General features: G+C 43.2%; 1 long non-coding RNA gene across 1 annotated transcript in view; it reads left to right on the top strand.

The window, feature by feature from the left end:
* The window catches only part of LOC144819795 (uncharacterized), a 139856-nt gene that overhangs the window by 57530 nt on the left and 65863 nt on the right, over positions 1 to 16463 (top strand). Inside the window, exon 2 of the long non-coding RNA XR_013607569.1 lies at positions 7700 to 7882. This is a non-coding gene — a long non-coding RNA (uncharacterized LOC144819795). The remainder of the gene's footprint in view (positions 1 to 7699; positions 7883 to 16463) is intronic.

The raw sequence follows: 16463 nt of genomic DNA, 5'->3' as shown, positions 1-16463 counted from the left end.
CGATTGTCCGCTTTCTTGTTCCGATAGGTCCTATCGATTCCCTAGGGAGCGATTGAGGAATAGTATTTTGAGTTGGCTTTTGAATTTTACAAAAGAGGTAGTGGTTCTGATATGTTGGGGGATAGAGTTCCGGATTTTTGGAGCACTTCCGGCGAAGGATCGATCCGCGTTTTTTTGTTTTCGAGTTTTTGGTGGGATGAGTAGGAGGGAGTTTGAGCTTCTGAGGTTCCTGGCCTGACCGTCTTTTTTGAGTTTTTTTGCCAGATATTCAGTTTTGTCGGTATGTAGGGCTTTATGCGTGAGGCAGGCAGTTCTGAAGCTGATCCGCATTTCGACTGGAAGCCATTTGAGTTCCCTGAGTGCAGGGGAAATGTGGTTGAATTTCTTGATGCCGGTGATCATTCTGGCTGCCGCATGCAGCGTTGTTTTGATGGGAGCCAGATGGGATTTTGGTATTCCTGAGAGGACTGCATTCCCATAGTCAAGTCTTGACAGTAACAAGGTTTGGGTGGCCAGTTTGAGGTCATTTGGCGGAATGAAAGGTTTTATCTTGTTCAGAATTTTGGCGAAGGCGGTCTTGGCAGAGTTCTTGATGTGACCGGTCATGCTCAGTATCGGGTCTAGAGTGATGCCTAATATTCTGACAGAGTCTGCCAGTGTGAGTTTCCCTTTGAGCACATTGAGGGCCTTTAGCCATTCGGCAATTTAGGGGTTTTCTTCTTAATTCTAAATGAGGAGAGTCTCGGCCATGTCAGGATTTAGTTTGAGGTGGTTGCATGACAGCCAGTGTTGAACATCTCTCAGTACTTCATTGAGTCTTTGAATGTCTCTGAGGGAGGTGGTTTCCAGATATATCTGAGTGTCGTCAGCATAGAGATGGAAACAAATGTTGGTTGTTTTGAGTAGTTTAGTGAGAGGTTCCATGTAGATGTTAAATAGTGGGGGGATAGCACTGAGCCATGAGGTACTCCCTTGTTGACTGGGTGGAGGTCAGAGGCAAACGTTTTTATTTTTATTTTTTGAGTGCGATTGTGTAGGAAGGAGGAGAACCATTGGAGAACCGCTTCTCTAAGACTGGCTCTTTTCTTGGAGCGCCCTGAGGAGAAGATTATGATCTACCATATTGAATGCTGCCGAGAGGTCGAGGAGAATGAGGAGGCAACATTGGTCAGAGTCAAGTGATTTATGAATATCGTCAATGATGTTACATTTCAATTCTAACAGACCCTCCTTTTAGCATTATATTCTAAATACGGACATCTTTATTTTTGCTATCAGGTGAGGGTCTTTACAATTCTGACTGTGAAGAGAGAAATATAGTCATTCAAACAATAATATGTCAGGTACGAATATGTATATATGCATAACCAATGTAAAGAAGAAAATGATACTAAACATTAGCAGTAGAAGTTACATCTAGAGTTGAACCTGCAAGATAAGTAGTAGAACCAAAGACACCCTCATTGATTTGCATGATAGTGTCAAACTCTTTTTGGAGCATTATATTGACGTTGGTATCATGAGCTGAAATCCTTTTGGGAGTGAGATAAGTAGCACAATATGAGCAGCATAAGGGAAGGCACTGATTCAAAACACTGCAACAAATTAAAAAGACAATGAAATAAATATTTTTTTCTAGAATCCAACTCAACCACCAAATAAGGACCAACTCCAATTACCGCTCTCCCTCTCTCTAACATTTCTCAAGATATCTAGAATATGCTGAGTTATGTTCTTTTTCATATTTGTGATACCGATCAGACACTGTTCTCCTATTGTTGCGCATGCACCATCATTCTTAGGTAAAATAAAGTTAACTGCATATCTCGTTTGTTCGGAGTATACAGGCATACTTTCCAGCTGAGTGGTGATGTCCCGTAAAGCTGCCACCATAGAATTAGATAACATTTGCAACTTACACCCAAAATACTCTCTAGCTAGTTCACCCCTGGCCATAGCTGTGTCACCGAATGTAATGATAGAGGAAAGGATATATCTAAAAGTGATACCATTACTATAATTATTAACTTTCAAATCAGTAACGCCCTCACAAAAGTCCTTAGTCAATGTTGTTTTTACCCATCCTATATTTAATTTACTGTTCTTGCAAGGCACCCCAAGATGCAAAATCATTCCTATGGCCATGTCCTCTGTACCATTGTAAATATTAGAATACGTACCATTTGATAAAAAGTATAAACCTGGATGTGCATAGAGCGGACCTTAATAATCTAATGGAGCATATCTAGTATTCATCCCCTTCATACTGGGGTCATCCTTTCTCCCTAAACGCATTACGTTATTGTACACCACTTCTCAAGAGCAATTGAGATACAAATAAGCATCAGTTCTATTCATCACAGGGTAACACATAGGGTAAATACCTGCTTCTTGAGTGACAGTCAGATCCTGGGAGTGCCAAACTTTCAGGGTGTTATGTTTTTTACCAATGTACATATCACCACAATACACTTTGGGCATGCAGCCTGGGTACCCTGCCCCCCTCGGCTTTCTATAATATAAGCAAGGTCCATGATATCCCGGGCCAAATTCACCTTTTGCCTCTATGAAATGGGGACGGCGTACATATGTATAATTTACCAATGATAATGGTAAAGCAGTCCATAAACTTGTAACAGAATCAGTGGGATAACAAGCTGTCTTATCCCCAAAGAATTTCCGTTGTGTGTTTAAGAAAACATTGCAATGCATAGTTCTTGTACTACGATCTGGGGAAATTGTCTGATATAAAACACATGATGAGGTAACTCCAGAACACTCCAATGTCCAGAACAGCGCCCTCCCACCAGAAAAAAACAACGATATGACTACAGCCCAAAACATTTTCTTCTTGAGCAACAATTCAAAACTCATCTGCCCCGGTCGCAGGGCAACAAAAAACTGTTCATCTTCTACACAGCGACGACCAAAAAGGTACTCTTTAGAATTACAAATGAGAACAACAGAGAAAGCGACGTCATATAATGGAATCAACGGTGGAAAGGACACAAAAAAGAAAAAAGCTGTGAGAAGATCAGGATCCATTACAAGCCTCCCTGGCAGGCTTCTATTGTTCAGTCCTTGGTGGTGCTATTGAGCACTTTCACGGTGAAGCAACACTGTTGCAGCCCATCAGCAAATGTTCACTGTTCTCAGGATAGGGCACTCTCCCTCCTTGGAAGATACCCTCAACTTATCCTGTCCTGCGTCTCAGACAGTGCACCAATCTTCTGATCCCTAATCTAATTAAAAAAGCAGAACATGGGCCATTTTTTCTAATCTTATCCACAAAGTCCATCCCTACTACACTCCTCTTTTGGTGCACTATCCTTCCTTAGAGGACGCACATTGTACCTTTTTACTCCAGGTACTGTCTCATCATGAAGAAGGATCTGAAATTCAGGGGGTGATGGAGACCGAGACTTAGCCTCCTGTGAATCAGATGACAAAGAAACCTGTGCAGCCCTAATTCCGGAGGGGGGGGGTAGGGAGGTGAGGGGGTACTGCCGCTGTCAAAACTGCCTCGCTCTCTTCCTCCGTCTGCGGCCAAGTCACCTGGGTGTCAGAAAAAGGAACAAAACATGGAACCTTCTCAGTTTCATGGTCCCCTATCCCCTCTTTCACCCATTGATCATAGGGGAGGGGAAGCAGCACTCGCTGGCAGTGAGAGGTGTGGATCCAATACTTCTGGTCGTCCACTCTCACTGCCATCCTTGTTGTGATGAGGACCAGATATGGTCCCATCCACCTGGAAATTTTTCAAAAGAATATAATCACCAGGCTGAATGGTATGCCCGGGTCCCTCTGGTGCTGGAGGCAAAGCCTCATGGATCTGTTGGTGAATAGAATGCATACTGTTAGTGAGATCATATAAATAATCGACTAACAGAGGATAATCAATTTCAGAAAACTTGTTCGGTCTAGAGACGCCCCACACATTTGCCGGACGGCCAAAGACCACTTCATATGGTGATAATCCAGTTCAAGAATGAGCTGTCATTCTGGTGGACAATAGAACAAGGGATAATGTATCTGGCCATTGTAGCCCAGTATCTTCATTAATCTTGGCTAATTTTAGCTTGAGAGTACCTTTTTACTTCTCAAATAAACCTGCTGACTGAAGAGGATTTGCTGCATGACATTTTTGCATGATATGCAGACCCTGGCACACCAATTGGATCACTTTTGCGTTGAAGTGACTTCCATTGTTACTCCAAAGCAAACATGGCAAACCATAGCGCGGGAAGAAATCTTTAATAAGAGCTTTCGCCGTAGCCATGGCTGTGTTTTCTTTCATTGGATAAGCCTCATTCCATTTGCTAAATGCACAAACCACCATTAACACATATTTCAAATTACTAACTTGCTGCCTCTCGATGTAATCCATCTGGAGTACCTGGAAAGGGAGAGAAGGTTACACAAAATTATCAGAAGGTGTAGGGGTACATTTTGCAGGATTGTGCTTCATGCAAATCATGCAATGTTTCACTAGGTACACAGCAACCTTTGGTATATTATAATTTTGCCACACAGGATCCAATAATCTAGAGATTCCCTTAGAGCTAATATGAGCTGGATGATGTGCCATTGTAACTCCAGGAAATACATATACATCCGGTAACATTCATCTCTCCTTCTCGGACTTATCAGTCCAGCACCCTTCCTCATCTAAACTCCCTGTACTTTCCTGCCACACCGCCAGCTCCTCAATTGTTGCTTCACTCTGTATTTCCCGAACACTCCCTAGTGAATTTTCAAACATGGTAACATCTGGTACCCATCTAGCAGGTCCTGCCACAAACATCATTGTCGTTTTTAACCTGGCTGTCTCTTTTGCTATCTGGTCTGCAAAATCGTTTCCCCTTCCCACATCAATGATTGCTTTATGAGCACTACACTTCACTATTGCCAATCGTTTGGGAAGGGTCAAGGCTGTCAAAACTCTTTCTATTAGCGGACCATTCAGAATTTTGGTACCATGTGAGGTCAAGAATCCTCTCTCTGTCCAGAGGCGTCCAAAATGATGGGCCACCCCAAAGGCATCCTGGCTGTCAGTATAAATAACTCACTCACTCACTCACTCAATTCACATCCTCGCAAAAGGGCTATCAGCAGCTTGAGCAGATTGGTGAGGAATACGTAAGGTCTCAACTGCAGTGTGCAGCGTACAAATGGCATACGCCACTGTAGTGGTACCATCTGACAGTTTGAAACAAGAATCATTGACATGTAGTTGTCCTTTGCGGGTCAGATAAGGGAACATAAGTCATGTCTACCCATCCCTTCGCCTCCTCCTCGGTCCGAAACAGACAATCATGGACATCTTTGTCCTCATCCCCCAAAGGGAGGGGTAGTAACGTGGCTGGGTTCAGAATGGTACATCGTTTGATAGTAATATGAGGTACAAATAACATTAATTCATAACTGGTCAGACGAGCACTAGCACTGGTGAGGTGCTGTGTCTTTGTCTTGTTTAAAAGTACATCCACAGCATGAGGTACTATTACTGTGAGATCATGATTGAGGATGAGCCATGCCGACTGTCGTATAGAGACCGCCACAGCCGCGGTGGCTCTTAAACAACTTTGGAGGGCTCTGGTGACAGGGTTAAGCGAAGAGGAACAATAAGCACACAGCCTCTGCTCACCTCCAAAGGCTTGTGTTAACACCAAAAGCGCTCACCCAGCCGTTTCGTATACATACAGCATGAAAGGCTTCTTATAATCCGGCGGCCCAAGCACAGGTGCAGAGCAAAGCGCAATTTTTAATTGCTCAAAAGCATGCTGACATTCATGCATCCAGGGCAAAGGTTCATGCACATCTTTAGTTCTTAGGCGAAGCAGGGGCTGTATTAATAGAGAGTAGGTGGGTATTCAGTGTCAACAATGTGAGGTGATGCCTATGAAAGCAAGCACATCCCTCTGAGTTACAGGGACCGGCAACTTAACAATGGCATCAACTCGTTCAGGTGTTAGCCTCCGAGCCTCCTTCGACAGCAGGTGACCTAAATAGGTGACCTGCTGTTGACAATATTGGAATTTGGAAAGAGACACTGTATGTTCTTTTTTCACCAAATGCTTTAACAATCGTACCGTGGCATCCCTCTCTGGTATCGGAGGCTATCAAAATATCATCCACGTACTGCAATAATACATTACCTGCAGGAAGAGAGAGAGAGTACAATTGACTTTTCAAAGTTTGACTATAAATACTGGGACTTTCTGTATATCCCTGAGGACCCGGACAGAATTGGAAACTTCTACCATCCAAAGCGAATCCAAACAGACACTATCTGTCTGGATGAATAGGGTTACTAAAGACAGCATTTTAACATCAATCACAGAAAAGAATTTAGCAGTAGAAGGAATCATCGTCAAAGGGCACTAATATCTGGTACCAACGGAAACTGAGGAACCACTATCTTATTCATTTCCCGGATATCAATCACAAAACGATAAACATCAGGATGTTCATCAGGGGAATCCAAAGGTGCCTTCTTAAGAATAGAGAGAATGGGGCTATTGCATACATTCACTACTGTCTCTTCAACCACTCCATATTTGGTCAGGTCCTGTATAATCTGCATCAAAGCCTGCTCCCCTGCTTGGTATATTTTATACTGGGGAATACGAGGGAGCACAGCGTTATCTTTGACCTTCATAGAAACTGGTGTTATCTGCAACAACCCCACATCTGTATCCCCCGTGGCCCACAATGAGGACGGCACATTCTTAAACTCAACAGGAAGCTGCGCATCCTTTGCGAAAAACTGTTTTTGCACTAACTACATTAGGTCCAAGAGTCAAGTAAACACCATCCAGGGAACAATAAATGGTAGCATGTAACTTTTTCAACAAATCCCATCCTAATAAATTTTCCCCACAATACGTTGTTAACAAAAATGGAGAGTCCACAGTAAAAGGACTAACAGTCAAAGCAAGAGGGTTGCAAATGGGGCTCACAACCGATACATCTGAAAAACCTACTGAAACATAATTACATCCAGACAGGACCGCCCAGCGGACCAGGGAATGAGAAATCAGAGCTATTCAGTACACTTGTATCCACCAAAAATGTCTGTGCCGAACCATGCAAATCTGCTGTGACATAAGGACCAGGCTGATCTACAGGAAGTTGAACCGGTCCCTTTCACTATCCCTGGCTGTCCTAGCCATAGGACATCCCTGCAGCTTCATCCATATTATAATCATCATGATAATACTGCCTTCCCTGGGGGGCATCAAAATAGTTCTGATCAGAACGACCCCCTGAAGATGCATCTGCTTGAATCTCATCCCGTTTGATGGAGTAGTGTTTCGCAAAATTGAAACCTGCTCAGATCGAGTACCCTCATGATATGTACTAACAGTAAGTAGAAATAGTGAACTAATGTGCACCACACATAAACATGAGGGAATTTGCTTTGCACATGTATGCACTAATGAGAATTAATATATGAAAGAACTAAAACTGTATTTGCAGTGTGCTTTAAATTGAGACGAGAAATACTGCACGAATAGGCCGCATGGTGTATTAGTAGTTGCATGTTGCATCATGCTTTAAAATAATAAATAATGTCGCTTTTGTCCCGATGCTTATGCTAGGTAACACTAATTGGGAATAACACACTCGTGGGTGGAAAACAGTGAGAGTTGCTGTGTCATATGATTAATGAATGTCTGTATTTCATTTGTTTTAGTGGATTGGATGAGAACCCATTTTCTCTTAATTTGACCAATGTCAATGTAAAGGGAGGGCTCGGAATGGGAGCGAGACCGTCATGACAAAGCAGCCAGCAGCACTGAACACAGCAGAAGATGCCTAAGAGTTGCAGGTCGTAATGCTGAATGCCTTCCAAGGGCTGTGATCGACCGTGTGAAAGGTGACAACTTTCGTGGATGCTATTTATTTTGAATAAGGAATGTTTAATTGTAACTTTAGTAAATTTTATGTGAAATAACTGAGAGTTAGACTATGGGAAAGGAAGGGGAACAATAGTATAGTCAAAATGCAAGTGAAGTCACAGTGGTGGGACATCCCACCCCCCACCCCAAAATCAACTAATCACTTGTTAAGCTTCATGAAATTTTGCAACTAATGTGGGACGGACAAGTAGGTTTTAGACAATAATTGGGGTGTGGTTTAAAAATTAGGCTGGCAGGAGAGAAGAGGGGAGATACATCGCTGTCCGTTGGCTTTGAGCAGAAAGGCCTAGCTGTTTCTATCTTGTCCTATTCCGGACCGAATCTTTGGGTTTCCTAATCACCTTTTGGGGAACCTCCATCATCTCCTGGGTCCAGGGTGTGGTTTTCCTGCAGACAGATAGGTTTGTATTAGGCCTATGATGATCTCAGCATTAATGTACTTATCTTTGACTCTTTTGTCTCTCCACTTATCCATTTCGTCAACAATATATTGAATGTATTATTTTTAGATGAACCTGTTGTCTCTTCATCTATCCCTCTGTTAGGTGTTATACTGTGTGGCTTAATCATTCTGCTGATCCCTTATGTCTCTTACTCTATCCACTCCTTCATTCGCATAATGTCATTGCAACTATGAGTCTATGTGAAATTGCATTATTTCTCTGATCGTGAGCCTCGATGTTTGATATTGTCACCTGATGTATATGAGCATTTTCTTTGAGTTCTGAGATAAAATTCACTTATTAACCTTACAGAGAGTATGTGGTTAATTTTTACAGATGTTTAGTGAGTTAATGTCTTATCATTACCATAAACTTCTCAACTAATTGGTCCATCAACCAAGTTGAGGAAGAGTTGATATCAATATTAGTTATTTAAATAAAATGTTCAAAGAGATCTATACAAAGCAGCAGGGTGAGGCAAGATGGCGGCAGCGTAACGGCTGCTGAAACGAGGGAGCAGTGAGAGCCTGTGATATAAAGTGCCTAATGGAACTAATGGAACTGTAGATTTATGTGAAGGAGAAATACCTGCTACAATTGAAACGTCTGAAATGTTGACAACTTTGTCCTGTCGCGGATCGGCGAGGCAATTGCTTAGTGAGCTGGCGTCCACGCTAGCCGTTCTTTCATCCGATCGAAAACGCAGAGGAGCCGCAGGAGGGCGGGGCTCTGGTTGGAGACCACTGCAGCTAGTACATTTTCCGCAGCCGGGTCCTAGAGCAGAGCGGCCGAGCAGGAGCCGATTCGAGGGAGAGTCGATAGGTCTGGGTCTCCGGCGCCAGGCATTGAAGGAGGAGATGGCCCCCAAAAATAATCCGGCTTTGAAAACCACCGCGGGGAAGAGGAAAAATCAACGGGATGAGGGAGCCCTTGAGACACTCGGCGCCCAAACTACACCGACTGAAAATTCATGGAAAAAACAGCAGATCGTCGTTAAAACTCGCTCTGTAACGGCTTCAATTGCAGACCTGTTCATTAAGACCGGTAAGGAGAAAATGACGGAGGTGAACATTAAAGGGGTGGAGGCTACCATTGTAGAGGACCCCCCGGCTACTGATTGTATCGATACTGGCGATGTTACTGGTGATGTTACTGATGTAATTGGTGAAGTGGGGGTCTCACAGGGGGTGGAGATCCCTGAAAATGCTAACGAAATATTTGGGAGTAAAGATGAGCTTTTGGGGTCTTCTGACTCAGTTCAGCATATTAATGTCCTCCAAGTGCCGGCACTGGGTGTTCCGGGGGGACAATTGGAGCATTTGGACAATGGAGCCGCCCCAGGGATTGATATTCAATCTTCCGCTGCTGGAACTAGTGATCGGGTAGAATCTGCCCCCAGTGAAGCTTTCTTTTCGGCTGATGCGACCGTATGGTCTGATGAAGACGAGGAATGCAGCTCGTTTGTGGATACCGAGAGTGACTTGGAAATAGATCGCCCCGCAACTGCATTAAAGGCCCCAGCTATGGGCTCTAAGGTATTAACCAAAGGAGAAATCAGTGGGGATCACCCCTCCTCTATACAGTTACAGGATAGCTCCAGTATGGAGCTTGCACAAATGTCACTGCTCGAGACTATACATCAGGAAATTATAGCCCATAGGGAGGAAACCCGCTCAGATAACCTTAAATCGCAGGGGGCGATGAGAAAGATGAGAGGAGTAGTCAGGAAACTCTCAAAAGTCTGCATAAATACAAGTGATAGAGTTTCAAACCTAGAAGATAGAATAGTCTCAACAGAGACGGAAGTTGCCGAAGCTGTATCCAAGGTTAAGGCGCAATCATCTCAGGTAGTGGACATTCAATGGAAGATTGAGGAAATGGAGAATCGGCTACGCCGGAATAATCTGAGGGTATTGGGAATTCCGGAGTGGGCCAAGGGGCCCGACATCAGGGTATTCATCATCAAGCTTTTCCAACAAGCATTCCCGGAATTATCTAGCTGGAACTGGCCCTTGGAGATCCAGAGGGTCCATCGCACTCCCTTTAAATTAAAACGGAATTCGAAGGAGGGGGATAAACCCACGGCTGTATTGATCTTCCTCGGTAACTTCATTCTCAGACAGGCTATAGCGGAATTAGCCAGGCCAAACGCTAAGCGAAGTAATGAAGGCATAACATTCTTCGTCCGCCCGGACTTCTGTCACTCGACTGTTGAGAGACGTTGGCGCTTAAGAGAGATGATCAAACCATTTCAGGATAAAAAGCTGCAGGCATATTTGTTAAACCTCGCTCAACTGAAAGTTATCAATGAAGGGAAGACATTTTATTTCTCCTCAGAGATAAAAGCAAAGGAATATTTGGATTTGGTTGGTTAACAGTCATGAAATTTGATATCCGGACTGATAACGTACATTAAATAAATGTAAATGGAAATACACTTTCTGGCTTTCATATATCATATATCATAAGATGGAAGGACAGTTTGAACAATGCCAGCTTTTGCTGATCTCTGACTATGGATTAGTGTTATCTTTTCACTTGGGTTAAATAGGGCACAAAAAAAAAATTCTCTTATGAATATTGGCTTAATTTAGACCTCACTGCTCCTATCGTGCTCCATCACATGCAGAGACTTGGTCTGAGCGCCTCTTCTAGGGGGGCAGAGGGAGAGGGGGGGTTTGTAGGGGTGGAGGTGTAAGGGTGTGGGGGGTAGGGTGGGGAAGGGGGGAGTGTGGGGGCTCAGGGGTAAAATTGAGAAAAGCAGGAGATGTTGCAGAATAGGACAAAGTAAAGAAATACAAATGAAAAGAACAATCAAGGATCAGTTTATAGTAGAAGGCTGTACAACATTACAGGATGGCGAACATTAGAATTTGTACAATTAATTTGGGGGGTCTGAATGACTGGAGGAAAAGGGAGAGACTGGCGTATTTTGTTAAATATAATAAAATAGACGTCCTTTGTCTTCAAGAAACCCATCTCCCATGGGCTAAGAGGAAGTTGATGTCTCTTAATGGCTTTGAGATGGTGGCTTGTTCTACCCAATCTTCCACTATTAGGGGGGTTGCTATTTTAGTAAGATCCACTCTGGGAAGTGTCAGAAAAATTAAAGCTGACAGTAACGGTAGATGGGTTATTGCAGAGTTGGAATTGGGTTTTACATTAAGCACCATATATGGCTCCAGTAGAGACGACCCAGAGATATTTATTTTTTTAGAAACAGAACTCGCCTGCTGGCCCTCCCCTCTAGTTGTAGCTGGAGACCTAAATATTTCAGCAAATTGGGGAGCTAGAGCAATATATGCTGGGCGTAAACCCAGAGTTTACGGGGCATTACAGGCTCTCATTAGCTCGCATGGACTCCTGGATGTTTGGGGTGTAAATGAACCCCAAAATCCAGGGTTCACGTATTTTTTAAACCCTGCACAGAAGTACTCAAAATTGGATTCTTTTTTTATTTCGTCTTCTGGGATAAAATAAGTAGCCATCATTAAAATCCCAAGGTTAATCTCAGATCATAACCCCCTGGTATTGTCATATGGCATCGACAGGGTCGAAAGGAAAAGGTCAGTATGGACCTTCGAAAGGAGATTACTGGCAGATAAGAGGTTTCTCGAACATCTAACTATTTGGGTGGAAGAATTTTTTGCAGCAAATAGACATAGCACCTCCCGTAATGGGGTTTGGGAGGCGTTTAAGGCACCTTTAAGAGGAGAAACGATAAGTTGCTCTGCGAGATTGAGAAAAGATGATAGATCTAAGGTAGAGGCTCTGATGGAGAAACTAGCAAGGGCTGAAGAGCAGCATATGAGGGACATTGTCTCAGAAGGGGATAGTACTGCAAGTCAAAATGCACTCCTGCCAGTCAAGGCAGATCTACAAAAGGAGGTAACTCAAAGAGCGATCTGCGAGTATCAATCCTCAAGGGCTAAAAGGTATGAAACAGGGGAGCAAGCTGGTAGAGCCCTAGCCCTTCGATTAAGGCAAGAGAAAACCAAAAATCTAATTTTGTCTATAGAGGAGGATGGGATTGGTTATACTGAAGTAAAGGACATAGTGAGGGTTTTTGAGAACTTTTACAAAAATCTTTATGATGAGGAGAGCTGCGTGAAGACTCAGCGAGAGTATCCGGATAGCGGACCACGGTTGGATGAGGCAGCCAGGGAAGACCTTGATAAAGATATAACACTGAGCGAGGTTGTAGCTGCACTACATGAACTAGCCCCTGGCAAAGCTTCAGGGCCAGATGGGATACCTCTCGAGGTTTACAGAGCGATAGAATCTGAGATTGCCCCATTATTGGTTGATCTGTTTAATGGTATAATTTATTCAGGGGTAGTCCCAGATTCATGGAAAGAAACCAATATAATAATTTTTCATAAGAAGGGGAAGCCATGTGAGAAACCGGGGTCCTATCGCCCAATATCATTCATTAATTTGGATGTAAAACTGTACTCCAAGATATGGGCGAAGAGGTTGAGCAGGATTATTGGGGGTCTGGTATCCCCGTGGCAGCATGGATTCGTCCCAGGGCGTGGTACGGCAGACTATATAAACAGAGCAATAACACTGTTTGACGCCCAGGCCACCACAGGGGGGGGGGGAGATGACCATGATCCTGCTCGATGCAGAGAAGGCCTTTGACCGTGTGGTCTGGAGCTTTCTCTGGGATATTTTGGCCAGGAGAGGCTTTGGTGAAAAAATTATTAAAGCTTTAAAAGCCATGTATGTATATCCTACAGAAAGGGTTACGGTGATAGGCGAGAAATCGAACAAAATTGATATAAAGAGAGGCACTCGTCAGGGGTGTCCCTGTTCACCCATTCTGTTTTCACTTTACATAGATCCCTTAATAATGGAAATTCTCGAGTGCCCCCGGATACCCCCTGTGATCTTTAATGGGTATACCCATAAAATTCTGGCTTACGCCGATGACCTGGCGGTAATCACCACGAATCCACAGCAAGCGCTTCCGGTTTTGGTTCAGATGGCGGAGGACTTCGGTCATAGTTCCGGATACCTTTTGAATGAATCTAAAACACAGATTATATGCTCAAAAAATATCATTAAATCTGATTCTAGATTCGTTGATTCTGCCATTTATTTAGGGGTCAAAATTAATGCTTCAGTTGATCGAATTATTGAAGAAAATTATCCTCCTCTGATCAAATCCATAGAAGCCGAACTGAAAAGATTAGATGTCTTACACCTCTCCTTGGTAGGAAGGGTTAATGCTTTAAAGATGTTAATGTTTCCCAAAGTGCTATACCTGTTTCGTGCTATTCCCCTATTTCTAGATGAAATAATAATGAAAAGGTTGGAATCTACATTTATAAGATTTATCTGGCAGTATGGGAAGGTCAGGCGTTCTACTTCTTTGATGTCATTACCGAGGGAAAAGGGGGGGATGGTTCTCCCGAATCTCAGACTCTATCATTGGTCTTGTTTATTGATTCAAATTTCTATCTTTTTCCAATTTGAGTCGGCATTTGGAATTGAGAACAATGTAGTACAGAATCCTCCATCGATATTTAAAATGCTGCTGGGGGGAAAGGCTACTGGGCTACTGTTGCGTGAAGTTGAAAGGAGGTTTTATAAAAGGGCGAGATTTAAGACTCTGTATAGTGCTTGGCAGGTCTGGAAAAGTATTTTAAAGTTTTTTAATGCCTCAAAGATACATTCATATCTACATCTTGGTAACTCCAGCCTTTTCCCTCAGTTGAGAGCGGATCGAAATATTCAGCTATGGAAAGGATTAGGTGTTAAGACTATCGGGGATATTCTGGAGGGCGATAAGATAATTGGGTTCGAAGTTTTACAAAGCAGGTTTGGTATCCCATCTGACCATTGGTTATTGCATGGTCAAATAGCTCGAACCCTTAGTGCACAAAGATCAAAGGTCCCTATACAGACGGATATTCCCGTGATCGAGGTATTAGCTAAAGGCTGTAAGAAGATAAAATTGGTGTACAAACTCCTTTTAATGAAGATCCCAGACGATATTGAAAAGACTGAACATAATTGGGCCACTAAACTGGGAAATCCTGATGTAGATGTAGACCTTGCGTTATGCTTGAATAAAAAGATTTTTCGGGCTTCTAACCTACGGGCCCAGCACTATAAAACGTTTTTCAACCTTTACTATACTCCCTCTAAATTATATGCCTGGGGCGTAAGGGAAAATGATAGATGCCCAAGATGCAACGACAGCCAAGCAGATATTGTACATATGTTTTTTCAATGTAATCGGCTAGAGCCAATAAAGGAAGAGATTATGAAATTTTGGGAGGGGCTGCTAGGCCACAAGATCGATCTATCCCCGACCCTAATGTTACTTGGTACGGATTCTACGCTGAATCTTGGGAAGGAGGAGGAAGCCCTAGTCTTTATGTCAGTCGCCGTACTAAGGATTTTAATCTCGTCTGGCTGGAAAGATGTTACAGCCCCCTCCTTCCAGATGTGGCTTTCAAGATTCTTAGGCATACACAATGTCGAATCTTGCTTGTATGAATTTAAAGGGATTAAAAAACGGGAGATGGGAAGACGCATATGGGCCCCTATAACAAATTGGAGGATGGCAAGACTATCAGAAATGGCTACATGACAATGAAGTTAATTTAAAGACTAGTTTTATATGAATGGTTTCCTATTTGTGAATGCTTTTACTCTATTAATCCTACTGTTTTACTCCTTGATTGTTGTAACTATTACTTTGTATATTGATTTTAGATATATATGTAATGAGATGCGCTGTCCTTAACTGCAACTAAACCTAATAATTTTTTTTAAAAAGAGATCTATACGAGGTACAAGTAATGAACTAAACAAAGTGACCCGAGCACAATCAGGGATACTGGGTGAATGTGTTTGGGCCATTGTAGCTATTTGTGGAGTATCGATCCCTGATCAATTTTTGGTATTGGCGCTGGATCATGATCAACCTTATAATGGCCCCTTCCTCTCGAACCTCGCCCTCTAAGGACTGCACGTTTTTGTAATAAATCTGGGCACTTACTTCGCCTTTTTACAATACGCACACTGATTTGGCCCTAGGGGTGCACCACCTCTACCAGCAACCCGTGACCTTTGAACCTGACCAGAGCCCCTTCTGAACCCTCTTGCAACTTGCTGCAGAAACACTCTCGTTTTCCAATCCTTACTCTTCTTGTCCACCTTGCCCTTTTCCTCATTTTCTCGATGCTCATAGTACTGGGCCATACTCAATATCACTGAAGGGGAGGAGGTAGTCCAAGTGTTCTTCCAGGCTTGCAACCAAGCTGCAATCTCCGGAAGCAAATTTGTGACAAACTTGTTAACAAACAAACAGACACCATCTTTAACTGAAAAATCATGTCCACTAAAATCCAAGAACACTCGTTTAAACCTGTTAAAAAATCAGATTCACCCTCCTCTTTCTTTTGGCGACATGCCGTCAGCTTATCCCAATCTACTCGTTTAGGTGGGATAGGAGAATGCATATAAGTGATAATACGACTCAGCAAAGCCAGAATCTCCGCTCTAGGTTTCTCACCGGGCTTTCACTCCTTAGCCCATGCCTTAATCTCATCCCAAGAGCCACCCAATTCCACCCTGTGATCTTGCGTATGCATCTGCCTCCATATGTCCACTGGCACCAACAGCCCGAAAAACATCTCTATATCTGCTAGGGTCAAAACTGACAAGGAGGCGGCCTCTGTTAACTCTTTAAATACGCCGTAGGGTTTTTCCTAGGATTCAGTAACTGATTCTTAAGAGCTAGCACCTCACTTCTCTTCCACGGGGTATAAACCCACTGTTCCTGAAAATGAGCTGCCACCCACTGTTGGACCACCTCATCTCTTTGGTTCCTCTGCTTTGGTATTTTGCAATAAAAAATAGGGTGCACCTCCCTCATCAGAAATTGGGACACAGTAGTCGGAGTACGATGATGTAATCTTTCTCAATAACCGAGTAGCGTTGCAACAGTAACAAGAACTTCTGCAGGGGCCATACCAGCTGAATATACACAATCTTGAATGTCATAAATAATTTGAGGGGCAGTGCCCCCAATACACTGTTCCCATAAACCGATCAATGTAGCCGACATATGCTGAAT

This window comes from Lissotriton helveticus, chromosome 2_1 (genome assembly GCF_964261635.1).
Source record: "Lissotriton helveticus chromosome 2_1, aLisHel1.1, whole genome shotgun sequence".
Lineage (NCBI taxonomy): Eukaryota > Metazoa > Chordata > Amphibia > Caudata > Salamandridae > Lissotriton > Lissotriton helveticus.
The sequence above is the reverse complement of the archived record's forward strand: the minus strand, read 5'-3'. Positions and strand labels throughout refer to the sequence as shown.